The 25,594-nt window shown below is 44.3% G+C and overlaps 1 protein-coding gene across 8 annotated transcripts in view; it reads right to left on the minus strand.

The window, feature by feature from the left end:
- The window catches only part of SLC16A9 (solute carrier family 16 member 9), a 40,754-nt gene extending 15,809 nt beyond the window's left edge, over positions 1-24,945 (minus strand). Inside the window, exons 1-2 of one of the 8 annotated variants that reach the window (XM_053312776.1) lie at positions 24,811-24,945; positions 7,605-7,765 (exon numbers count right to left, since the gene is read on the minus strand). The gene's annotated coding sequence lies outside the window, so the exon portion shown is untranslated. Of the gene's footprint in view, positions 1-7,604; positions 7,766-9,763; positions 9,782-10,271; positions 10,635-24,638; positions 24,758-24,795 lie in introns of those variants that run through there. The other 7 variants (XM_053312777.1, XM_053312781.1, XM_053312775.1 and 4 more) reach the window with 7 other exon arrangements.
- Between the last annotated feature and the right edge of the window lie 649 nt (positions 24,946-25,594).

Consider the following 25,594-nt stretch of genomic DNA (forward strand, 5'->3'; position numbering starts at 1 on the left):
CCAAACCCCTTGCAAGCTATCGGGGAGCACTTCATACACAATTTGGGTTTTTCATTGTGCATTAGTGTAGCCCGATTTATACCCGGGGTTCAAAAATCCACTTTAGGCGTCATTTTTTTAGGGCAACTTTGAACTTGCAATAAAACCTCACAGTAAACTCGCGATAAAGCCTGCTGTCTGATAACCCTCAAGGTGTACTCGAAATTGTTTAGGACTGGGTGCAAATATTTTTGCATGGATGCAAGAATCAGTTAGGAGACAGTCTTGGCTCTCCTAAAAGCAACCTCCTTCAATGATGTGCTGACACTTGTCCATTGAGGAGACCATTGAGGGACAGAAGCATACGTTGAGGAGGGCACTTGCAGTTTGCTGCTAGCTTCACTTGGAGGAATGTTTGTTTCTCAGGGATGCAGAGATGGACAGCTTTGCACTTTTTGTGCAGGTCAAGAAGCTGGAGAAACAATCAGCAGCAGCGATATTAGAAAGCAGTTCAGGAATGTAGGCCCAGTAATGCAATGAAATGAGGTTGCAGAAACATTCACGTAAAACACAAATTAATCTTATATAGATTGAACAACGAGTTTATTCAGAAACAGCTCCATTTTCTCCTTCTCCTTTCCCTTCCTTTCCCTTTCCAACTCCACCCCGCAAACTCTCTACAGGTTCCCCACTGGGACAAACTTCTAAACAACAGAACATAAAAGAACACAGGATAGACACCAACCTGTGGAGAAGTACCAGATGCCTGAGTCAACACAACGCAGTGTTACAATTAATGAACATTAATATGTTGCCTCTGTGAACATCTGTGGGGAGCGTGTGCAGGACTGGGGCCAGGGGTGAGTGACTCGGCAGTTCCTGGGGTCACCTGCCCAGCTCTGGGCCTTTATAGGAATGCTGCCTGTGGCCTCAGTTTGCTAGAAGCCCAGCAGAGGAGAGGAACAGCCCATCTGCTTCCCATCCAGTGGTCACCCCTTTGGGGGAGCCATTTGGGAGATAATGAGGGCGAGGACCAGGCTGTTTGGCTCAGGATCCCTTGTGGTGTGTAAAGTTGGGTGGGTACTTTATATTGGCTTCTGTTTGAAATCCTAAGTGAGTTGAGTTTTTAATGTGTCTGGGTCTGTCTGGAGATGGGAAGACAGGGGGTGTATCCACTGATTATGGGGCAGCTATTCCAGTGGTGGTGGGGAACAGAAGAAGTAATGTTGACAGGTCAGCAGGCTGTTGCAGGGGAAGGGAAATCAGAAACTTAATTGTTGTTTCATCTTCTGGCTGTCCTGCCAGCTCTTTGACCTTGGAAAGCAATGCCAACCACCTACAGAGCCTAGTCTTGCTCCTCTGTAATGCCGGGTTGGTTCAGAATAAACTTGAAATAATCCATGATTTGATTCTGGATGAAGGGGCCAATCTGGTATGTATTACAGAGACTTGATTTGGGGGAGGCTGCTGGCCCGGTCTGGTCCAAGCTTCTCCCTCCAGGATACTCTGTTGAGGAGCAGAAGTAGATGGGGACATGGAGTGGTTGTGGTCTATAAGAACAATATCTCCCTTGCCAGGATCCCTGTTGGAAGTATCTGACCATATTGAATGTGTGCACCTAGGTTTGGGGACCAGGGATAGACTGGAACTTCTGTTGGTGTACCGATTGCCGCACTGCCCAATGGAGTCCCTAACTGAGCTGATGGACCTGGACTCAGGCTTGGCATTGGAGTCTCCCAGGCTTGTAGTGCTAGGGGACTTCAATGTTCACTTTGGGACCAGTTTGTCCAGATTGGCTCAGGAGTTCATAGCTGCCATGAAAACCATGGGACGATCCCAAGTGGTCTCAGGACCGACGCATATTGCTGGTCACACACTTGATCTGATCTTTCATTCTGAACAGGGTGGTGTTCTGGGGTGGGAACTCCTGTGATTTCCCCATTGTCATGGACGGACCAACATCTGATTAAGGTTGGATTCACGACAACATCCCACCTCCACAGGGCCTCCTGAGCCCTGTGGAGGTGATCCTCCTGATCCTTAGGATGGTCCTCCTGAGAAGGTCATTTGATCCAATAGGATTCCAAGAAGCCTTGCAGAGATTTAGTGTTGGCTCTGCTAGTAACCCTGTTAACACTCGAGGAGAATTGGAATTATCAAATCACCAGGGCAGTGGACATGATTGCTCCTAAGCGTCCTCTCCGACCCACTTTGAAACTGACCCCTTGGTATACGGAACAACTAGTGGGGCTGAAGCAGCGAGGTAGACGACTAGAGCACAAATGAAGAAAGACTCGACTCGAATCCGACAGATTACTACATAGAGCACATTTGAAGACCTATGCTCGGGCTATAAACGAGGCAAAGAGGCAATTCTTTTCCTCTCGTATCGCGTCCACAAGTTCATGTCCAGCTGAGTTGTTCAGGGTTGTGGAGGAGCTAATGTGCACCCCTTCCCCCTTGAATCAGTACTTAGAACCAAAAATCACTTGCTGCGACCTTTTTAGTGAGTTTTGTTGTGGACAAAATCTCTCATATTCGGGCCAACTTAGATTCAAACTCCACAGTTGTTACAGAGTCTGATGCCAACATGTTCAACAGCTCCTCTTATGTGGTGACCCTGGATCATTTTCAGTTTGTTACTCCTGAGGATGTGGACATGTTGCTCAGAATGGTGCGGCCTACCACCCGCCCTCTTGATCCTTGCCCGACATAGCTTATACTATCTGTCAGGGAGGCTGTTGTAGAGGGCCTGGTAGATATTATAAATGCTTCTTTGAGGAAGGGCAGGATGCCTCTTTGTCTTAAGGAGGTAATCATTAGACCACTTCTAAAAAAGCCTGCCTTGGATCCCTCAGAGTTAAGCAATTGCAGGCCTGTCTCCAAACTTCCATAGTTAGGCAAGCTGATTGAGAAGGTGGCGGCCTCCCGGCTCCAGGCAGTCTTGGGGAAAACTGATTATCTAGACCCATTTCAAACTGGCTTTCGGGTGGTCTATGAGTGGACACTGCCTTGGTCAGCCTGATGGATGATCTCCAATTGGGAATCAACAGAGGGAATATGACTCTGTTGGTCCTTTTGGATCTCTTAGCAGATTTCAATACTATTGACCATAGTATCATTCTGGAACATCTGAGGGGATTAGGGGGTGGGAGGCACTGCTTTGCAGTGGTTCCACTCCTACCCCACAGGCAGATTCCTGATGGTGTCTCTTGGAGACGACTGTTCTTCAACATCTGAAATTTTGTATGGTGTCTCTCAGGGCTCCATATTGTGTCCGATGTTGTTTTAACATCTATGTGAAACCGCTGGAAGAGATTATCAGGAGATTTGGTGCAGGGTGTTATCAATATGCAGATGACACCCAAATCTATTTCTCCATGTCAACATCATCAGGAAAAGGCATAACCTCCTTAAATGCCTGACTGGAGGCAGAAATGGGCTGGATGAGGGATAACAAACTGAGTTGATGGAGGTACTTATAGTGCAGGGTCAGAACTCAGGAGACAATTTTGATCTGCTGGTTCTGGATGGGATCACGCTCCCCCTGAAGGAACAGGTACGCAGTCTGGGGGTGCTTCTGGATCCAAACCTCTCCCTGGTGTCCCAGGTTGAGGCGGTGGCCAGAGGTGCTTTTTATCAGCTTCAGCCAATAATGCCAATTGGATCCATTTCTTGGGATGAGAGATCTCAAAACAGAGGTACATACTCTGTTAACCTCAAGGCTGGATTACTGCCATGTGCTCTATGTTGGGCTGCCTTTGTATGTAGTCTGGAAACTGAAGTTGGTCCAGAATGCGGCAGCCAGGTTGCTCTCTGGGTCATCTAGGAGAGACCATATGACTCCTGTGTTGGAAGAACTACATTGGCTGCCAATAAGTTTCCCGGCAAAATACAAGGTGCTGGTTATTACCTATAAAGCCCTAAACAGCTTAGGTCCTGGGTATTTAAGAGAACGTCTTCTTCACCATGAGCCCCACCGCCTGTTAAGATCATTGGAGAGGTTCGTCTGCCGTTGCCGCCAACTCATTTAGTCCCGCCAGCCCCTGGACTTTGGAATGCGCTCCCTGTTGAAATAAGAGCCTCCCCATCTCTGGCAACTTTTTAAAAGGTACTGAAGACACATTTATTCACCCAAGCTTTTAATTAGATTCATGATTTCAATTTTTAATGTTGGTTTTAAATTATTTTAATTTTGATGATTTTAATGTTTAAATGATTTTAATTGTAAACCGCTCAGAGATGCAAGTTTTGGGTGGTATAAAAGTGTGTGTGTGTGTGTGTGTGTGTGTGTGTGTGTGTGTGTGTGTGTATCTCAAAAGTGCATCATTTTATTATCTTGAACAAATGCACATACAAACCTGCCCCAGCTCTCACCATCACTCAAAATCTGACAGCAGCCTTGGGGTCAAGAAAAACTAAAAGCAAGTCAATAAACACAAGAAAAGCAGTGATCTCCAATAATCTGTAATGATTTACAAAGTTCTAAAATGAATGTCTGCTTTTGATTTATTAACAGACAATAACTTGTTCATAACTGTGTAATATTTGCCTTGCTTTTATCCTCTGCAATTTGTTATTTTAGAACATGTGTAGATGTAGAGTGATATTCAGACTAACATTGCACGTGTCAAAAAACATTCTACACATGCAACTCCCCTTCCATCTGCAGCCCACTGTGGCTCCCAGAAATATGTCCCTTTGAAGCAGTGATCTTCACTATTTTTCAGGCAGGGGCCACTTTGGCAGGAAACCTTCAACATGAGAGCCATTTCCCACTGTGCTGAGCTCCGCAAAGTACTGCACTGGCCACCCCTGGCCCTGTGTTTTACAATAAAGAACACTGCTTTAAAGTCTTTCACTCAACTGTCCTGTCTATGTGGTAATCAGAAAGCTATAAAACATTTCACTCATCTGCACTTGGACCAGTTACTGCTAAGGTTAGTTGTGACATAATGTGCAGTCCTATCAATGCTTACTCAAATGTAAATCCTATTGATTAATGGGACTGACTCTCATTATTGCAGCCCAGGTTATACCGGGAGTTAAACTCGCTGTGAATAACTTGTTCCACTAGTTTCAATAGGACTTAAAGGTAAAGTGTGCCGTTGAGTCGATTTTGACTCCTGGCATACAAAGAGCCCTGTCGTTTTCTTTGGTAGAATACAGAAGAGGTTTACCATTGCCTCCTCCCACACAGTATGAGATGATGCCTTCCAGCATCTTCCTATATAGCTGCAGCCCAATATAGTACCAGCAGGGATTCGAACTGGCAACCTTCTGCTTGTTAGTCAAGCATTTCCCCACTGCGCCACTTAGTCACAACTAAATACACATTATCTGGATCAGGGCATTATCTACAAAAAGCTAGACCTCCAAATTAAGTTTATTCCCATTAACATTTAATAACCACTGAACACCCACCTCTTAAGGGAGAACACATGAAGAAGATACTATAGCCACCTGTTTCCCACCCTCCCAGAGCTCATTTGGGGAAGAAAAATATATGTAGAAGCTACGGTGCAGATCCTCCCCTAAGCATCTGAGGAGTTCACCCCCTCATTTTACTGAACTCCCCCCTGCCAAACCTAATAACCCATATCCCTCTCCTAAAAGTGTTTTCCTCCCCCCTCTCCCAAAAAAATTAAGTGAGGAGGTGCTCCTTAAGATTTCCTCCTGTATGTACCCAAGCCTAGAAGGAAAAAATACGGTAACTGGGGGTGGGCGGGGGGGTGGGGTGGGGGTTAAAAAGCAAGCCACTAGATTGCAAGACAACGTTCCAAACAACTCTTTAAATCAAGTTGCAAACTGACATCTAACTTACAAAGGCCAGAATCTGAGAGCCGTAATCTTACATGCCACAATCCATGTCAGCTGCTCTCAGAGTCTCATTCATGCCTCTGCCATCTGGATTCTTTTTTCAAAGAAGCACTGCAGTGTTTTAGAATGCTGTTCTCCTACACTTTCGCCCCACAACCAAGCAGTTCACAGTTCTAAACTACATATTACATCACTAGCCGCAAACCAGTTCAAGACTATTGCTTGCTCAACAATGCACATTCTCAGATACTGTTAATAAAGTGATCTCCCCTTAGATTGCCTGGTTCCCAGATTACTTATGTTTCTCTGTTTGTGGTTAAAAGATTTGAGGTCAATTGCTTAACTCCTTGGAAGACAGAGTTCTCTATGGCCTGACACTCTCTCACACTCTCGGATAACCAGAAACTAATGATTTCCACTTCAGCTTTGTGAGGAGAAATAGAACACCAGTTTGCAAACCATCATTCTCACTGTTTTTAGAAATTTCTGCTGCTACTTCACATGTGCATTTTTCCCAAGTAGAGCACTGGTGCAATTTTGGTTACACTAAGAAAACCACATGGCTCTGTGGTCACCAGGAGTCGACACTGACTCAACGGCACAAGTAACTAACTAAAGTAAATCAGCAGCACGCAACCGTACACTAGCTGGGCTGGGCTCTAAAGTCGCAGGAATATATCATCAACAAGTACTCATTATACCTAGCATTAAACTACTGATTTAAAAAACCAACCAACTTGGGGCTTTAAGTGTGGCTTAGACAAAATCATGGAGGACAAATCTCTCAGTGGCTACTAATCCTGAGGGCTGTAGGCTACTTCCATGTCCAAGAGGCAGGATGCCTTAGAATACGAGTTGCAGAGAAGCAGTGGCAGGAGAGGGAGCATGCCTTCATCTCCTGGTTGTGTGGCTTCCCAAGGCAACTGGTGGGTCACTGTGAGAAACAGAGTGCTGGACTAGTTAGGACTTAGTTCTGATCCAGCAAGGCTGTTCTTATGTTATTATTTGAGTAACAATAGTTATCTGACAGAAGAGTCAAGTTTAGTCCTAACATGTTATGACAGCTCATTATAAATCAGATAGAGCCTACCCTGTACTACTCGTCATGTACACAGGCTGAAAAGGGATACCATCAGCCAGCATGGTGTGATGCAAGGGTGGCCTTCCATGTTATACTTGTTTTTCCCACCAGGATCCCCATGGTTCAACAATGTAGAATCAAAGTTCTACTGTGCAACATTTTTACACTAGAACTACATACTTTAGGTCTCTTAACTGTTAAGGTGTGACACATCTGTGTTGCTTAAAGATATATAATGTGTATTGCAAGAGGAGAGCAAGTTCTGCCTAGTGCAGCAGACTTTGCAAATTGCCTAGAGCTGCAGTGCACTTGGGGGTCCACTGGAAATTGGCCAGTGACCACTTTTTGATTGCAGGCTATTGTCTGCCCACACCTGCAGTAACGGATAGAGCACTTGAGTCAGAAGCAGGACTGTTTAAGACTCTGAGAGGCTGAATATTCATCCAAAGCTCCCTTCCTTCTCTTCTCAGTTAGAGCTTACTTTTGTCAACATTTATGTGGCCTGGGGAAACTGCACACAACAGGCTGCTCAGAAAAACTGGGTTCAAATCTAAACTTGGCCATGAAGCTCATGGCCTTGGACAAATTATAAGTCATTATTTCTCAACCTACCCTCACAGGGTTGTTGTGAAGATAAAATGGGATCATTCATGCAGGTCACCCTGAGCTCCTTGGAGAGGCAGTGGGATACAAATACGAAATATATTAGTAAACTGAAACTTACCAGAAACTGTCACAGCAAGTCAGCACAAGAGCAAGCTTCAGTGGTGTAGACTTAAGTGTCTGGTGTGTTTGCTTTTCGATGCTGAATACTGTCTCCTTAGTCCATAACCGACAAGGATAAAAAAACACAACACCCTGATACCACAGATGACCTTCAGATATCTGAATGCCATAAGGGGAGAAACAAAAACAGAGTGGAAAAGTAGAGAGAGGGTTTTCCATTGCAGTTCAAACATCAACCTTCCAGTATATTAGCACTGAGACAAAAACTAAGAAATCAAACAAGTTATTACAAGATGCGGGTTCAAAATAAATGTGTATCTCTGGGCATAACATTAACTATAGGCTGTCAAAAGACAATACACGTTTCAGCCCAGAAGTACGTGCACACTACCATAGCTTGGAGGCTATCTTGAGGTGAGGTGAGGATAGGTTTGCCTAGGGACATACCCTCATGCTGGAATGCTAACATTATGGTGGGAACGTGCTTAAGGTTTTCAGTTGAAGTTTGAAAAATAAGGGTCCTGTTGAAGTAATTTGGCAGTACCTGTTCTATAGAAAGTGAGATACCTTGAAATAAAGGAACACCTGCTCATCCTTGTGGCATTGTGATGTCCGGGTATACGAGGCAGGCCTGCAGCTTTTCTTGAAAATACTGAGAAGGAGTCTATATTACAGAGAGACTTGAACTCTTCAGTCTGAATTCAAGTTCCTTCTAAGCAGCTGACTCAGTGAGAATTTCGTAAGTCACTATCTCAAGTTCCATCATCAGTAAAAGGTAATACAGTGTTGCAAGAGCAAGCAAGATAAGGCAGTAACATATATTGCTCTATTATATTAACATTAGTTGAACTTTGAATTGTATTTTGAAGCTGGCTTCTTACATGAACCAACCTAGCCTTCAGAAGCACCGATTTGGTATTCAACTTTCCACACATACACCCAAAAATGTGTAGCTTTTGGTTGTGTAGGGAGCTTACCCACTTGGCTGGCACGATACTGTCAGGAATTGGTCATACAGTGCTGCTAACAGGTATATTTAATATAGTGCAGGACAATGGAAGTTTTGTGGCAAACAGAAGTTTTCTCAGGTATAAGTATACCTGTACATTTCAAAGTACGTTTTAAAAAATCAGCACTGGTGCAGCATCCCAGCAGGACACCTTCAAAAAGATCTAGCTTGCCTAGCACAATATAGTTAATGTTACGCCCAGAGACACACACTTATTTTGAACCTGCATCTTGTAATAACTTGTTAGATTTCTTGTTAGACATAGTCTGTGTCTCATCTTAAAGAATAAAGAATGTAAAATAAGGCTTGAATGAGGAGGGGTCATAGCTCTGTGGTAGAGAAACTGCTTTGCATGCAGAAGGTTCCAGGTTCAATCCCTGGCATCTCCAGGTAGAGCTGGCAAAGACTCCCCACTGAAACCTTGGAGAGCTGCTGCCAATCAGTGTACTGAGCTAGATGGATCAATAGTCTGACTCAGAATAAGGCTGCTTCCTCAGTGCAGCTATATATGATCATCAGATAACAAAGAACATACATACTATTCATAAACAACATTAAATAGATAATGGCATGAGGGATCAACATCCCACCAGCTGACTGGCCACATCAAACAATTTCACAGGGGAACATAGGAAGCTGCCTTCTACCAAGTCAGACCACATTAGTCCATCTAGGGTAGTATTGTCTACAAAGACTGGCAGCAGCTTCTCTAAGTGTCTCTCTCTGCCCTATCTGGAAATTCCAGAGAGGGAACTTGAAACCTCCTGCATGCAAGCCTGCAGGTACTGTTCCCAGAAGGGCCTCATCCCCTAAGAGGAATATCTTACAGTGCTGACACCTGTAACCTCCCATTCAAATGCAAACCTGAGCAGAACCTGCTTAGCAAAGGGGACAATTCATGCTTGCTACCACCTCCCTCCTGTGCTTGAGAAGCACGGCTGCTAATCTTTGTGTCCTAGGATCACAGACCTTTTATTCCAGATTATTACAAGCAGAGTAGTCATCAATACAGCTGGAGTTTTAGAACACCATAGCCAAAAGAAGGGGCCTAAAAGAGTTTACACCCTGAAGTTTGACAACAGGGAAGTGAGGAGAGTTAGGCAAGAGTGAGAAATATGAGCAAGTACCAGCTCCATCCTTCACCTCACCTGTGGGACTAGAATCCCTTATTATGCAGGCAGCCATGAACGAAGAGTGGACTAGAACCTTTCACCACTCATACTTGAGTGTGTGGAGGAGGAAAAACAAAATTGCTGGAAAAGTGCATCTACCAAAATAACCCACTTCAATTGATGCTGGTAGTTATCAAATACTGCGGAGGAGGAAGACAGCCAGGCTACTGATTCTGGGTTAGTAGATTAAGAAGGGAGAGAGTCAGTCAAGTCAGAGGCGCACAACCCGGTCCCTGTACCATCTGTAGCCCATGAGCTGACCTCGCTGTCACTGCAGATTTGCTCCTCCCGCAGCACATCCCTTCCCATCTAGACCTCAAAGGGGGAAAATAACCCGCGGGGCTTCTTGGTGCCACCCGCCCTCCCCTGGCCGCTTGGCACAAAGTTTATTCCCCACCCCGCTACAGACACCTCACCCCAGAGCCCAAATACTGCCCCCCCCACATGCCCTCCTGTCGACTTTCTCCCCCACCCCGGCGTTTACCTGCCCCGCCTGCCACAGCCGCCGTGCCCGGCAGGCGTCCTGGGCAAAGGAGGCAGCGGAGCGTCGACTGGCCCTGCAAGGGGGATCCTCCCCCGCGAGCAGCCCCCTCTTTATGGACGCCTCAGGCCGTGTGAAGTCAGAGGCGGCGGGAGCCAGCCGGTGGGTCAGTCGGTCGGCCAGCCAGACAACGCCAGGCTTTCCCTCCCTTGCATCCTCCTCCAACGGGGAGGCGGCGGAGGGGGACGCACTGCCGTGCAGAGAGAGAGAGACGCCGGCCGGTACAAACCGGTTGCAGCTAAGCGAGAGAGTGGTATGTGGCGTGTGTGTGTGTGTGTCTGTGTTTCTGGGGAGGAGAGAGGCGGCGGTGGCGGCGCTGCGGAAGCTTGGGCTACCGCTGCTCCTCCTGCTGGTCTCAGAAGAGCCCGCTCAGCGCCCGCGCCGCCTCCTTTCCCCGCTCGAGGCCGCCAAAAGGCTCTGGCGGAGACGGGGTCACCCGCCGCCGGCATCGCCATTGCCCCCCACCCAGCCACAGCCTCAGCCCCTTCTTCCTCCCCTCAGAGCTAGAGTCAGTGGCCAACACCCGCCAGGCAAAATCAGTCACACTCTCTCTCTCTCACTCACTCACACACAGAGCCCGGGGCCAGCACTGCTTCTGGTGTGCTTTTAATCGTGCAGAAGAAACCCAGCAGGTGACGGTGCTTTTCAAGGCACGGAAGCGAGGGTGCTCTGCCGAACGCTATTATGGCCGGCGACACAAATGGCTGCAGATCAAAACGTTGCTGAAGGAACAGTGGTTGTAGGGGCCTTATTCCAAAGTTGGCAATCCTGCCGCCGCCGCATCCCCTCCCTCGGGTGATGATAGCATTGCTTACTGATGCTTGGGCACAATTCTACCCGGAAAACGCCACTTTCTGTCCAGAAGCCGAGACATCGCAATGCCTGGCTGGCAGCACATCCAGACTTTGCCCTCAGCAGGGAGGAGCACCTGACTGGCACCTTCGCCTATGCTCCAAGGCGAAGTCCTGGCACTGAACAACAGGGCTGCTGGGCTCAGCCGGACTGGAAATTAATTGGAGAGAGCTCGAGGCCGTCTGCAAATGCCAGCCTCGAGCATGCAAGTTGCCCTCCATCTGTGATGAAGAGTAGGGACTGTCTGTATTATATTATATTATATTATAATTATATTATATTATATTAATTCTATCTCCATACCGCCCTTCCAAAAATGGCTGAGGGCAGTTTACACAGATAAATAAATAAATAAATAAGATGGCACCCTGTCCCCAAAGGGCTCACAATCTAAAAAGAAACGTAAGATAGACACCAGCAACAGTCACTGGAGGTACTGTGCTGGGGGTGGATAGGGCCAGTTACTCTCCCCCTGCTAAATAAAGAGAATCGCCACATTAAAAGGTGCCTCTTTGCCAAGTTAGCAGGGGTTGCTAACTCACTCAGAGGTGAGGGAGATGCATCTGCAGCTGCGCAGAGGCTTTTACTTAGTATGTTTCAGGACTGAGTCTAGCACTGAAAACAGCTGCCTGAAGTGAGCCCTGGCACAAACCGAGTCCCACTTTAAGACTGCACCGTTGGAAGAAAGCCACATTAAACTCGGAGAGATTTCACTCCAGTAAACATACATAGTAGAGCAGGCTGTGCACACTGCTCATTTATTCTCCCCCTTACCATTCAGCTCAGTCCTTTCACCGCTCCTCTGTTTCTTCTGGTGGTATGTATGAGCACCACCCAGAAACAGGGTATAATAGCACAGATAACATTTCGGAACATATACTTTAACTCAGTCATCCTTACAACACTATCAAGTATTATGATTCACAGAGAAATAACTAGTGTATAGGGCTAACAGAATAAGTGGTTTGCTCAAGTGCACCTAGTGAGCAAAGGTGAAATTTCTTGAACCAGAGGCCTTCCTGACTCTCACAGTTCACGAATACTCTACATTATACCATCTTCTAATATTCATTTCATTCTTTCCATTCTTCTTGACATGTCCTTTTGTTTCAAGCCAAGTACTCCTTTTCCCAACTGATCTCCTCACCTCAGGGTTCTATATGGTTCCCTAAATCGTCATTTAACTAGCACTTATTGATGCCACCATCTAGCTCACTCTTTAAGGTTACAGTCCTATGCACAGTTACTTGAAAGTAAGTACCCCTGTAACAATGGATAACATCCAGACTATTTAGTCATGATAACCAAGCACCCGTGAATGCAACACATTTGTCATCACTAACTTAAGTCTCTTTAATTTCAATGGAATTTCTCATTAAATTAGTCTAGATGTTGGCCAGTGGAATTTACATCTGAGTAAACATTATAGGCTTGGGCTGTAACTCCTGTTAATGCTCTCACTGTGTGCATCAACTCCCTGCTTACAGACACCATCCCATGTTGTGTTCTGATCCTCCTGAAATGTGTAGACTACCATATATGTGACTATGCTTTTCACAAACTGTGGAAATTCACTCAAAAACCAAACTTGCAAGTGTGCACAAGAAAAGGAACACAGTCTGGACAGGCAATGCCAATCTGAGAGTATCCCAGAGGAGCAACAGACTCGGAGAGAAAGGATTTTTGAAAGAAATAAAATTTATTGATACAATGGAAGCATGATGCAAACAGTAGTATTTGGCAATCACGAGGGATAACGGCAGTTCCTAGGACTAACCAAACAAGGAGCAGGGGATTATAAGGGAGTGAAGGCTCTAACAGCTTACATTGGAATGTGAGCAAAATAAGAGGGGAGGGAGGAGGGAGAGAATAAAGAATAGAAAAAAAGAAAGAGAGAGACCTGTCTGTTCCTGCTGTTTTATGTGGGGTGGCAAAACGGAGGACTTCCATCCCTGGGGAAGATTTAGGGTCTCATGAAGGGTATGCCCAACACTCTCATGAAGGGTATGCCAAAGGAGGGCAAGGAGAGGTAGCTGTGTGCTGGCATGACAACCAGGTTTCTGCATCTCTGGTGGTTAGTGTGTTGGGCCAGAACAGGCGGAGACCCAAGTTCAAATCCTGCTCAGCCATGAAACTCACTGGGTGACTCTGGGTCAGTCATATCTCTCGGCCTAACCCACCTCAGAAAGTTGTTGGGAGAATAGACATAACCATGTACACTGCTCTGGGATCCTTGGAGGAAGAGTGGGCTGATAGATAGATAGATAGATAGATAGATAGATAGATAGATAGATAGATAGATAGATAGATAGATAGATTTTTAAAAAATATTAAATACATGAGCCCACAGTCTAGTAAATGGAACACTTGAATTTTCAGGCAGTCAGACACAGAGGTTAGCTTGCAGCAAGCCCATTCAGAAGATAACCCAACCTCAAAGGCTTCTATCAAGGGGCTTCACTCAGGTTCCTTTCTAGGCGTTCCCCTCAGGGAATCTAGGGGCTCTCAGGCAATCAGTTACAGAAATATTGCACAAGCCTACACAGAGTAATCCAGAAACGTTGCCAAGAACGTCTAGATAAGGTGGTGGTGGGGTAAATTTAAGGGTGGGGGAGGGTGCTCTTACCTCTCCCACCGCATTTCCCCTGCCGGTGCTGAAGTTTAAAAGGGTCAGGTGGAGCGGGATGTCACATGCACGCATACCCAGCACTTCCAGTCACTTCTGGTCCGATGAGTCAACAGGGCGGGATGGAGGGGCGCTGTTGCCCCACCAGACCCTTTTAAACTGCAGCACCAGTGGGGAAAACATGGTGGGAAGGCTAAGAGCACCCTCCCTCGCCCTTAAAGTTATTCCCCCTCTACCCTTGAGCCCCACACACCCCCTGCTGGTTCCGTGCACATCCATAACGGCTAGTACACCAGCTGCGACGCTACTTGGAGAAGTCGGACTTGACCTCAGTCACTCATGCTTTGGTAACATCTAGATTGGACTACTGCAATGCACTGTACATGGGGCTTCCCTTGAAGACGGTTCAGAAGCTTCAGCTAGTGCAGAATGCTGCCGCAAGGATGTTTGTGGGTGCAAGTCACTTCACGAGTATCACACCCATCCTGCGGCAGCTTAATTGGTTACCGATCCACTTCCTGGCTAGATCCAAGGTGCTGGTCTTGACCGTAAAGCTCTACATGGCCTGGGGCCGGGGTATCTTTTGGACCGCATTCGCCCAAATGAACCTGCCAGGGCTCTCTGTTCATCATCTCAGGCCCTGCTCATGGCTCCACCATTGACAGAGATTTGGTTGGCGGGACTAGAGACAGGGCCTTTTCAGCTGTGGCCCCTTGGCTCTGGAACGCCGTAGCTGTAGAGCTTTGCCATGCTCCCTCCCTCAGTGTTTTTTAAAAAAACAACTAAAAACATATTTTTAAAGAGGCTTTTTAATGTTTCATCTGTTGCTTATATCTGGTAGGTTCTTTAGTTTTTACCATTCTTAGTTTTTTAAAATAACATTTAATTTGAAAATTTTAAATCTCTAATTCTGATTGTGGTTTTAGCTTGGATTTTTAACTTGTTTAGCTTAATTTGGTTAATTATATTAGTCTGATTTTACATTGTAACTATTTTATAAATGTTGTCAGCCGCGCCAAGCAGTAGTGTACTGGAGGGGTGGGGTATAAATATTTTTGATGATGATGATGATGATGATGATGATGATAATGATAATAAAAATAAATTAATAATAAATAGGTTCCTGGCTCTGACTGCATTCCAGGGTGTCTGAATAGGTTAAAAGCTACTCACATGATTTTTATCAGCATTTCTTTACTTGTTTCAGTGAACTCAGGTTCACTGAAGGATGCGCATGATTCAGTGGAGGTGCTTCCTAGTTTGTCAGGCATCTTTTTGGCTGGTCTGACTTTTGTCCACATGACATTGCTACTTGATCCAGACAGAGGATCCTAGGCAGAGACCAGCTTCCTCTCTGGCACCAAGTGGCTGTCTCTGTTAAGACTGGCATGTCTGGGTGAAACCACCAGAACTTCCTGACCCGAGAGTTGGTGGAGATAAGGGGAAGAGGCTGTCTACTAACCGATGAGGGCGCCAAAAACCACTTCCACAAGGCAGCACTCCCGGGATCTATTCTATACCATTTCTCAGCCTCTTACCACATGTACCAGCCTGACTGCTTGAAGGCTCTCTAAGCTAGCACCTGCCTCCCTCTCCAGCACCACCATATGGTGTGTTTTCTGGAGGCTTCTATGTAGGTGGCTGTTGTGTACCCTCCAACATTTCACAGATGAAAATAGGGACACACTAGCCCTAATCACGCACCAGGGAATGTTCAGTGTCACAAGGAACGTGGTGGTGGGTCTTACTGCAGAACTGTTATAATTCTTCAGACACATGGTTACAGGTGGTAACAGTGCACTGAGATTTGCATTCAGACAGACAACCAAGGAAGGATCCATTTAGTCACAGCTCAAGTTTGGTCACATGTTTTAAAAATAAAGGGCATGGTTTGTTTGCTTAAAGATATACCAGGAAGTTATCAAGTTATCATTGTCTTGTTAGTGCCCTGACCATACTTAACCATTCAATCAAAATGACTAGCTCTAGTGTGTGAAATGGCGGACTGCATGCTAGCTATATGGTGCCGCAGTGATCGTGTGTGCATAATTACATGCATGTACACTTGAGTCAATATACAATTATATATGCAAAATATACAATTATGCAATTATGTGTGCATAACGACATGCATGTACACTAGAGCCAACCCCCACTCAGAGATTCAATTCCTAGAGATATGAGGAAGAGGACTGAAACCCCAAGAATGGCAATACTAGTCTTTGTGTGGGAACAAATGACTAAAGAAGTTGGAAGTTGCAATGGTGGTGGGATTATTCCCAGCCAGAAAGAAAAGAGTTAATCTCATTTTGAGAGTGAAGGGATGTGGGGAGATGCGTATGTAAATGCACTTTCTGTAGACCTGCTTTGTAGATCTACAGAGACTCAGACACAGACTTCTCTCTTCATCCAAAACAGACATGTACTACCAAGCTAGGTTTTTCTTATTTTTAAATAAACTTTCTTACAGTTATACATTATAGTTCCAAGTGGTTTCTTCAGAACCCAACTCTGCAAACAAAAAACACCCCCCCAAATATTCTCCAAGTCAAATTAGCAACCATGATTTACCAGAGACAGGTATCAAAAAATAAGAATTGTTTCAGGTCATGGGGATAGTTGGTGTGTAGGGTATATGAAAGGGTTTTTTTTTAATCCTCACAATACCTTTTAAGATATGTGTCTCTATAGACCTTGAGGAAATCTGTCCACATGCATGTGAAGAGCAGAGGTGTACTGAGGTAGTTTTGGAGCCTGGACCTAAAGGCCTTTGGAGGCCCCCCTGCTGCAAGTTAAGAATCATTTTTAACACCTAGGTTCCTGAGGACACAAATCACACCACCCAGGACAGACTAAAGAGGATTTGCGGGGGCAGGGGTGTGGAGGACCTGGACTTCAGCCCCAAAGTCCAGGGGTAAGAGCGCCTCTGGTGAAGAATATAGAATCTTCATATGGAAATTATCCATATGCATGTGAAGAATTACTGGTGAGGGGCTGAGTAGGATTTTACCTATGGTAATGTGATGAGTTTATCGCGACAATCTCTAAACTGCACAGGCGTGCCTCACACTTTGCTAAAGACACTGGCTTGAACAGATGTGGCCAGCGTTTCTCTGCTGCCAGGGGAGGGGGGGAGAATGGAGAAGGACTGCTCTGCTCCCCCCCCCACAGGCACCCCTTGCCCACGGTAAGGGGGGAGGAGTTTTTTAAAAACAACCTGAGGTTTCGGGGGCTCTCACGCATGGGGGAGGCTCACGGCTGGGGGATCCAGATGGTCTGGGAGCCCAAATCATCTTGGTGCACCCCTGCAGGTAATGACAAGGCATTTAGCAGATACACTGAATTAGAACAGTTGGTCATCAGACCAAACAGAGAGAAAGTGACCTTGGACTTAATCCTAAGTGGTGCTCAGGACCTGGTGTGAGATGCCTATGTCATGGAACCATTAGAGAACAGTGGCCATAGTGCAATCAAATTCAGCTTATATGCAATTAAAGAATTGCCAAGTAAGCCTAACGCAGATACTTTGGACACCAGAAGAGAAATCCTCTCAGAAATTAAGAGTTTGGTGAAAAGAAAGCTGAAAGGCAAAACCAGGAGGGTCAATTCACTCCAGAATGCATGGAATTTATTTAAAACCATGATAATAGACACTCAGAACTATACCAATAAGAAGGAAAGGCACCACCAAGTCCAGGAGAATACCAGTGTGGCTAACAAGTAATGTCAAGGAAGCTATAAAAGGGAAGAAAACTACCTTTAGAAAATGGAAATCCTGCCCAAATGAAAAGAACAGAAAGAAATGCAAACTCTAGCAAAATAAATGCAAGGAGACAATAAGGAATGCAAAAAGAGAGTTTGAGAAACATTTAGCTAAAAGCATCAAGGGGAATAATAAAAACTTTTTAAAATACATCAGAAGCAGGAAATCTGCCAGGGATGTGGTTAGACCATTAGATGATGAGGGAATGAAAGGGATTATTAAGGAAGATATAGAGATTGCAGAGAAACTGAATGAGTGCTTTGCATCTATCTTCATGGCAGAGGATACTAAGTGTATACCTGCACCTGAACTGTTCTCAGGTACAGAGGCTGAAGAACTGAGTCAAATTAAGGTGATGAGAGGTGTTTTAAATTGTCTTGAAAAATTAAAAATTAACAAATCACCATGGACAGGTGGCATCCACCCAAAAGTTCTAAAAGAACTAAAATGTGAAATTGTTGATCTCGTAGCAAAAATATGTAACTTATTGCTACAGTTAGTCAGGCTCTGTACCAGAGAATGGAATATAGCCAATTGAAAACACCAATTTTCAAAAAGGGGGTGGGGATCCAGGAAATCTATTCTGAGTGAATTGTTGGAAAACATACATTAGGATAAAACTGTTAAAAATATAGAAGAATGGGCTTTGCTGATAGAGAACCAGCATGGCTTCTGCAAAGGTAAATCTTGCCTCACCAGCCTTTTGGAGTTCTTTAAGAGTGTTAGCAGGCATGTGGATAAAGGTGATCCAGTTGACATAGTATACTTGGACTTCCGAAAAGCTTTTGACAAAGATCCTCATCAAAGGCTCTTGAGTAAACTCAGCAGTCATGGGATAAGGGGACAGGTTCATGTGTGGATTGGTAACTGGTTGAAGGACAGGAAACAGATAGTAGGAATAAACTGAAGTTTTCACAATGGAGGGGGGAAAGAAGTGGGTTCCCCCAGGGACTTTACTGGAGCCAGTGCTCTTTAACTTGTACATAAATGATCTAGAAGTGGGGGGGTGCATTCACATATGACACTGTTTAGGACAGTGAAATCCAAAACAGATTGTGAGGAGCTCCAAAAGGCCCCCTCCAAACTGGATGAGTGGGCAGCAAAATGGCAACTGTGGTTCAGAATAAATAAGTGTAAACTGATGCATATTGGAGCAAAAACCCCATCTTCCCATATATACTGCTGTATCAGGCCCAAGGCCTATCATGTCCAGCATCCTGTTTCACACAGTGGCCCATCAGTTGCCTCTTGCCGACAGGCAAGAGCTGAGGGCATGCCCTCTCTCCTACTGCTACTCCCCTGAAACTGGTATTTAGCAGCAACTTGCCTCTGAGGCTTGAGGCGGCCTATAGCCCTCAGACTAGTAGCCACTGATAGACCTGTTCTTAACACAGTAATGAAGCTGTGTATGTTAAAATATTGAATAAAACCATTTATATATATTTTTTTTAAAACATGTTTGTCCATAGTTGGAGTCTTTACACTTTCTGCTAGAAGAACAGATGATCTAGAGCTGTTGTTCACTGAAGACTTCCTCTGCTCACTTCCTCCCATGCCGACAATCTTCTATTTATTTATTTCACTTCCCCTAGGCCTGATAACACTCTTCAACTTGCATGAAATTGGTTTTTTTTAAATTGCACATAAATTGTCAGCTATTAATTAAAAGTTCTGTTATTTTTAAGCATTCTCCCTATCAGGACTAAATTTCAGAAGCATTCTTATTACTGACACCATTTTTGCTGCACAAAATTGAAAGCTCCAGCTACACAGTATGAGAGTTAGTGTGTGCGGGGTGACTATTTTACTTCTGGCTATCAGCTTGGAATTGCAAGTGGAAGCAAGTAATTGGAAAGATGTACATGTCTGATTAATGTCCAATTTGGTTGGGTAAATGTGCAAACATGCACATTTTACTCATGAGCAGTCCCATTGACCTCAGTGAATCATACCAGCTCTATCTGGGCTATGTGAAAACATGTCTTTTTAGGAGATTTGCAAAACTTTCACATACATATAATTTCCACCTTCAATATATAGCTGGTAACCAGAAGTTAGATATTTTGGCCTTACTTGTACTATAAACACTTTATGTGACTAAATCACAAATGAAAACTACCAGACTGCATTCATAGGAACACTGGCTGATATGCTACACAAATGCAATGCAGTGTTGGTGTTTCCGACCGACCAGGACTACTGCGCATATAACAGGCAGTCCTGGCAGTGTTACTTAAAACATGTGTCATGCTACTTCCAGTGGCTGACATGATACACAGCGTGTTGATACCACACACTGTGTTGGGGCTGCTGTGGACTCGTAAGGCAGCCCCAGTGCTGCAGAAAATGAGTGGTTGCACAATCAGCACTGCACAGTTATTCCTATTTGTGACAATCAGAGTAACCTCAGTAGCGCTAATTGTGCAACAGCTCATTCTCTGCTGCTTCAGGGCTGCCTTGTGAGTCTCAGCTTGATGCTGCACGTCATATCAGCCATTATTTCCAACAGAAGTAGTGCTCTGCAACTGTAACTGCACGGTCTTAGGTAACTGTGCAAGTGTACTCTTGTGCAACACCGCCAGGGCTGCCTTTTGTGTGTGCAGCAACCCTACTGGGGTGGGAATGCCAGCATTGAATTGCACAGCACGTTGGCCACTTACTCAGATGTAAATTCCACTTGAAATCAATGGTGCTGATTCCAGTAAATGTGCCCAGGATGAAGGTCTTAGAAACAAACTAGATTATATGGAGCTGCCACGTGTATTTTATCTACATGTCTACCCCATTCACACATGGGGCATGGAAGATAGAGTGTGCATGTAAGGGATATAAACCATTTCCCCCATTCTTCATCTCACCTTGCTGTGCTCAGTTGCTTCCAATCATTTTCTCCTGGCCCAGGTCTGATACCAGAAGGCAACTGGGCTATCAAGAAAATTAATCAAAATTGAATTGTGTTGTTCGCAACAAAATGCAGCAAGGTTAGACTGGGGGCTGGTGGGCAGACACTTCACTCGCCTCACCTGTGTGTTCCATTTCATGTAAACAATAGGCACTCCCATCCCACGTTGCATGTGAATGGGGCAGACACATCAATGAAATACATATGGCTGTCAAGCACATCTTGTTTGGCCCATAGGTTGCCTGACAAGCTTCCAGAAGCCAGACATTTGAAAGAGCCTGTCCCACAGTACGATGGGCAAGGGTAGTATTGATTTTATTTTATTTTTACTGCTCCTGGCAGGGCCTCACAGTTATTCCAAAAGAACATTAATACGCATTCTACAAGTGAATGAGATGGCCACCAAGAGTCACTAAGACTCACTTGCTAAGTCACAAGAGGAAATTCTCCCTGGCTAGCATCCAAACTAAGTGTAAGAAGGGACATAGAGGGGCTTGATGCTTCCATTAATTTGTAAACCTGTTTTAGCTGGAAACACATAAACCATATAAACCATTGTGCTTTTCTTTGATGTGTTCTGCTTGATATTTTTTTGTTGTGTATTATTGTACAGTATACTTCTCAAAAATAAAGACTACACAGAAATAATTCTGATGCTGTATATTTAACATTGTAAAAGCTACTTTATAGCTTTTATTGAATTTTGATGTTAGCATAATTACTCTTCTTGGTCCTATGTGATGGATTGGAGGAGAAACTCAAATAAGCAGAACCATTCTATCAATTCAGTTGGGGAGGGCATCTTGTTTCTAAAAAGTGGTTTGAAAGATTTGTTGTTGTTAAGATGCAATAGGAGATGAAGTACAAATGGAGGGTGGAATGGATTAAAATTTCAGAAAATCACATGTAATGATTCAGGACACCAAGAGCAAATAGAGTAACCTTACATTCCTAGATAGTCAACATAATCCAGGGACATGCTGACATGTCTTGCCCAATATTTCACAATAATTGGCAGAATGTGCAACTAGCTGCTCGCAAGTACAAACTACCACCATGCAAGATTAAGGAAGTTAACTGAAGGAAGTACCATTATACATTTATCTAGCACCAACAGCATCAATGCCTAGAGGGCTTACAAGCCCAAAATACCATTTGATAAACAACAAATGTTCTACGCTGATATTACTTGTAGGAAATGTGTGCCTGCTACACAAATGTACTTGCCGATCAGGCATCCCCACCATCTTTATACACTGCAAAACAGATACATGAACTCAGTCACGTGTGTTCCAGTCAGTCGTGTGTGTTCCACAGCATGCATATTAGTGCAGGAAATCTGATGGAACATAGGAAGCTGCCATATATCAAGTCAGACCATTGATCCATCTAGCTCAGTATTGTCTACACAGACTGAGCAGGCAGTGGCTTCTCCAAGGTTATAGGTAGGAGTCTCTTTCACCCCTATCTTGGAGATGCCAGGGAGGGCACTTGGAACCTTCTGCATGCAGGTGCTCTTCCTAGAGCGGCTCCCTCCCCTAAGGGGGAATATCTTACAGTACTCACACATGTAGTCTCCCATCAAATGGAAAGCAGGACAGACACTGCTTAGCAAAGGGGACAATTCATGCTTGCTACCACAAGACCACCTCTCCTCCCACCACAGGATGATGCAGCCTGAAGTCACAGGCAGGAAAGAGGCAAACAGAAGGTAGAATTCGAATCACAGGCAGCTTAGTATATCAATCAACAGGATTTTCTCACAAATAATTGTATCAAGTTACATTGAATTACATATGTTAAGTAAATATGGTTAGGAGTACACACCCAATATAGCATAAAATGGTCATTCAAGGTATTTTGACTTGGACTGGCTTAGACTCAGAGAACTGAGAGTGGCACATCACTTGTGCAGTGGGGCATTCTTATCCCCTTCTCCGTCCTGCAGTGCCCATGACCCCCTACCCCCGACACAAAGCCAGTCATGAGGGTCAGGGGACTTTCAAAAATAGTGTGGAGTGTGGCATGGGGGAGTCTGATGAAGAGGGGAGTGTGCAAAAATCCTCCCCCTTGCATGAGCAGAAGTACTATTCCACTCATGCAAATACTAATCTGGATCCAGCCCACTTCAAAAGGAAGCCTACTTTTTAATTAACTGTACATAAATGGAGACATAAATGTAGCAGCAAGAGTAGTTTTATGCTTCCCCCTGTAAACAGAAGATGGATATATAAGCACCAAGAAGTCTTGTCTGGCGGATTTGCGAAGCAAAGCAAGAGTGGGTTGTCTAAATAATTGCTTAATTTAAGCCCATCTTTATTCTTTAAATAATAATAATTTACTACAATGTCTAATAGATCACTGGCCACCCAGTGTGCTAAGTCACAAGAAGACATTTCCCCTGGCTACTATCCAGACTAAGTATGAGTGCAAGAAGGAACTGTGGGGACACAACGGGGACCCACACACAACTACCCCAGCACTCTTGGGTGCGCTGTTGTGCAAGTGGGTGGAATGTCCCAGCTCTACCTGCACTCCAGAAGTGATCTGTAAGAGAGGAGACATATTCAGAGGCAAGATGCCTCTCAATACCAGTTGCAGGGGAGCAAGAGAGAGGGCATGCCCTCACCTCTGGCCTGTGGGCTGACCAGAGGCATCTGGCGGGCCACTGTGTGAAATGGGATGCTGGACTAGATATGCCTTGGGCCTGATCCAGCAGGGCTGTTCTTTATCACTAATCAGTGATGTGTTTCCTCTTTTATAGAGTGTTTGTGCACCAGGCAGAACTGGAAAGTTTCATCCGCTTGTACAAACACAGTACTGGGTGCGCTGTGCATGGGCCCCTGTTGCATTCCTGCAGTCACTTCTTATGCACAGGCTTTGTCAGGCTGGATGTAAGCTCTTTGGTACAGTGTTTGCCTTTACAGACAAATCCAGAAGCAAGGGGGAAAGTCTAAGGAGTGCATAGGCATAGGCATGTACGTATGGCGAGCCAGAGCACTCCCATGTGCCCTGAACCTGCATACAATGAACAGAACTGGGCTAGTGAATACTGCATGCAAATTAGTTTTGCTGACTCACAGAGCATTTTAGATTCTAAATCATTAGAAATGTCAGATTAAGCCTACTGTTTCATCAAAAAGTTTCAGACTTTTAATTATGGGTTTGCCAGATGAGCGATGTGCTGGAATTCATTTGTTCTCACAGACTGTAAATACACAAATTTGTCTCTGACCTTTCTTAAAACAGTTGAATAAGCAGCGATCACAAGCCACTGAAGATTCCAGCCAGCAAGAGTAGCCAGACTTGCCTGCCAGGTTTAGAAACTCTAATTGTTTTCCTTAACAGTGCTGTAAATTGTCCACCTTTGGGATATCGCTTTAACTAAAAGCATAGTTTGCAAATTATTATAAGAGATGCTTTTGCCTTACCGATACCGTATTTCTACTCCTGTGCATTGGAACAGGTCTCATCTCGGCAGAGTTACTAACCCACTGTAACAATGTGGAGGAAGCAGCTAAGTTTGTTGTGCTTCAACACAGGAGCATTACATAGGAAGCTGCCTTAATCTGAGTCAAACCATTGCTCCTTCTAGCTCAGTTTTGTCTGCATTGACTGGGTAGTGGCTCTCCAAGGTTTCAGGTAGGAGTCTTAGCCCTACCTACCTGGAGCTGCCAGGGAGTGGACCTGTGAAGATCTTCTGCATGAAAGATGCGCTACCACTAAGCTAGTGCCCCATGCCCTACGGGGAATATCTTACAGCATCCAAAGAAAAGGTAGTTACCATGGAAAGGGTAGTTACCAGATACAGATATAGAACACAAAACAATCAAGCACCTAATATATGAAAAGGTGTATTGCAATATCAAAGATAACAGAAAACATACATAGCAAAATATTGAACAATTTAAAAAGAAACAATGAGTAATAGTACAATGAACAGAATGTGGGGATATACAAATGACTGATGATAAAATTATCAGGGTACGGGAATGTACAAGTAAGACTCACAGCACTATTGCAAAGTTTCAAATGCTTCCTCCATCTGATCTTCAAATAATTTCAATTCAAATCTTTAGATAAAGATAACTAGAATAATAACAATACACATTTAAGAATCACAAATGAAAATAAAGAAAAATCAACAGTCCTTATACCAACACTCACTTTGTCATCTACTCCAAGGAGCAAAGCTCAATAATGCTTTGTACCTCTACTGACTCTCGCTGGTTTGATGCTAAGGAACACAATGCATGTGTTGGGGGGAAAAAACACTTTGTTGATCTATCCTTAACAATTATATGAATAATCAGTTGTTTCTTACAAGAAACTAACTTACGATTCCACCATGAGAGAATGAATGAATCACCAAGGTTCTTATTGTTAAGAGTAAAGCTGCTCCCTGCAAGTGGAGTGATAAAGTTGCTCTGGCGACCCAACGGTTGTGTCTTGTACTCTTACACAGCTGTCAGAGCTCTGCTTCTTAAAGAGACATCAAAGAAATACAGAAAAATCCAACCTATCATTTAGGCCGGAGGGGAACACACTCTTTAAAAGGAACATCCCTCTCATTTCCTTCTGAGACAATAGTTTTTGTATATTTGTTCTGTGAAACTTGTAGGAATGAGCTTGATCAACTATCATAACTTTAAAGTCCCTGTAGTGATGATGATCAGAAAAAGGCTTTATGAGAACAGTATCCCCTGTGTTGTTCTTAAATGTACCCCTATGATTTTGTATCCTAATTTTCAGAGGCTGAGTGGTTTGGCCTATATATAACAAGCCACATGGACATATAAGCATATAGATTACATTTTTTTGTGATACAGGTTCCAAACGTATGAAAAATAAGTTTTGCCTGTGCCCGACTATGACAATTTTGAGCCCTCCTGTATGTGCCTACATGATGGGCATGCACTACACTTGAAAATATCCATGTTCTGTAGAGGATTTTTAAAAATGTATTATTTATTTATTTAACATATTTATATCCTGCCTCTCCAGAATGCTACTGCTCGGGGCAGCTCACAACAATAAAATAGAGCCAATATACAATAAGAGTAATAAAATTAACCAAATTAAGTAAACCAGTTAAAAGTCAGGTTAAAAACCACAATCAGTAT

This window comes from Hemicordylus capensis, chromosome 3, assembly GCF_027244095.1.
Source record: "Hemicordylus capensis ecotype Gifberg chromosome 3, rHemCap1.1.pri, whole genome shotgun sequence".
Lineage (NCBI taxonomy): Eukaryota > Metazoa > Chordata > Lepidosauria > Squamata > Cordylidae > Hemicordylus > Hemicordylus capensis.